This window comes from Palaemon carinicauda, chromosome 39 (genome assembly GCF_036898095.1).
Source record: "Palaemon carinicauda isolate YSFRI2023 chromosome 39, ASM3689809v2, whole genome shotgun sequence".
Lineage (NCBI taxonomy): Eukaryota > Metazoa > Arthropoda > Malacostraca > Decapoda > Palaemonidae > Palaemon > Palaemon carinicauda.
Window position 1 is genome coordinate 46,976,083 of NC_090763.1, and position 2,500 is coordinate 46,978,582.

Here is a 2,500-nt window from a genome sequence, read left to right on the forward strand (position 1 = left end):
GATAATAGAAAAATATTCTACGGTATTTTGAAAATTCTTTCAGTTATTCCAAGTGTTGATGATGATACAAAATGTTTTACTAAATATTTGAGGCTGCGTAATGATTTCAACTTTCAAGATAAGCCTCGTTTGGGATTAAGTGGTGGTTTAAACAGTCAGAACATAGTACTGTTAATCTTTGGCTTTTGAAACTTTCTTATAGCAATTGCCGCTTTAAAGTTGGCAGAATGGATTCGATCACAATGTTTTATGTAACTGAAACCTTCTTGCCATTGTTGAAATCTGAAAAGATATAATAAAACCATGAGCGAAAAGGGATTATGGATGGACATTTTAATGTTTAAAAAAAAGAAAAAAAAAATCGTAAGTCCAACAAGAGTCCCTAGATCGATTCCTGTGTGAGCTGTGGGGTGGCTGGTCAGACTTAACATCCCAAACCCACCCACCCACCCACCGTCTCTCTCTCTCTCTCTCTCTCTCTCTCTCTCTCTCTCTCTCTCTGTTGAGACAACCCATAACTTTCTCTCCCTCTCTCTCTGGTGAGACTTAACCCATAACTCTCTCTCTCTCTCTCTCTCTCTCTCTCTCTCTCTCTCTCTCTCTCTCTCATGTAAGATTTAACCCGCAACACTCTCTCTGGTAATACATAGCCCCCAACACACTCTCTCTCTCTCTCTCTCTCTCTCTCTCTCTCTCATGTAAGATTTAACCCGCAACACTCTCTGGTAAGACATAGCCCCCAACTCTCTCTCTCTCTCTCTCTCTCTCTCTCTCTCTCTCTCTCTCTCTCGAATATGTTGTGGTGTGTCACCGCTAAGGTGGAGACTGACACGGACTTACAGCTTCATCCTTAGAGAGTCGTTGCGTGAAAGATCGCCATAGAGCAATGAATGGCTTTCGAAAATCTCCCTTCCTGTTTGAATCTGCAGCAGCAGGAGGATTTCCCGTTGACCTTTATGCAGCGAGCTGGTGTGACCTTTTCCGGGTCACGTGACTCAGTTGAGATTCAGGGCGGGTTGAATTCGAAGTTTTTTTTTTTTTTTTGGCAATGGCATGAATTTGTATTCCTGCTTTTTCTTTGAATATGAAATAACTAAAAGAATGGAGTATTTTCAGACAAAATCTTTTGATTGTCCCATATATGTTACAAAATTGCGAATCATAGTCCGATTTGGCGTTATTGGTTAACATTGCCAAATTGATTTATTATTGCTATAAAGTACCGTTTATTCAACCAATCCCTATATCTAATAATGATTAAAAGGATCTTGATATAGAGTATCTAAAAAGCCAATTTTTTGCGAAACGAAAATATCAAACGTACTGGTCAATTAAAAGCTAAATTTAAGTGTGTATTAAGATAGCTTCTTTTTTTATTCCATTAACAATCTTAGTAAAAGCTGATCCAAGTCAAACCCTCCCCCCCCCCCCATTTCAAAAGAAATTATATGGCTACGAAGCACGTGAAAACGTGTTTTTTAAAAGTTAAAGAGGAAACAAAAGGTTGTTTGATGATATATGATGCAATTGCTAGTTTAAGTTTGTTTTTCCATTGATTTAGCTTGAAAATATCAGTGTCCTTTTTATAGTTTATATATGACATCTGTTTTGACGTTGTTACTGTTTTTAGAATGATTTATTGTTAATTTGTTCTCATCATTATTTATTTCCTTTCCTCACTGGGCTATTTTTCCCTATTGGAGCCCTTGGGCTTATAGCATCTTGCTTTTCCAACTAGGCTTGTAGCTTGACTAGTAATAATAATAATAATAATAATAATAATAATAATAATAAAAACAGTGGAAATTTAATGCGTTATGAATTAGGTTCATAATTTAAACGGATGTCATCAACGTTTTGTTGTAATTCAATTGCGAGTAAATATATTAAAAAAATCAAATTAATAAGATATGACAATAATTCATGTGGAGATAATTTTGTTCATACTCTTGAGTGAAATAAAACCCAACATAGAATATAAGAAATATGTAGCCATAATTCTCATATTTGAATAGAATTCAGTCAATATTAACATTTAAACCAGATAGCTTCATGAAGAGTAATAGCGAGATAGTTTCACAAAGAAAAAAATATTTTTATAAAAGAAAAATTACCTGAATAATAAGAGCCATGACTAGATGTCTTTAAAAAGAACAAGGACCAAATAGCTTCAAAACGAACAATAATCAGATTGATACAGAATAAACAATAACTAGAAACCCTCAAAAGGATCATTGACCAGTTAGTTTTAAAATTAGCATTGGCCAGAGGGCTTTAAATGAACAATAGCCAGAGAGCTTTAAATTAACATTGGCTAGAGAGCTTTAAATGAACAATGACCAGAGAGCTTTAAAATTAACATTGGCTAGAGGGCTTTAAAATGAACAATGGCCAGAGAGCTTTAAAATGAACACTGGCCAGAGAGCTTTAATATGAACAATGGCCTGAGAGCTTTAAAATGAACAATGACCTGAGAGCTTTAAAATGAACAATGACCTGA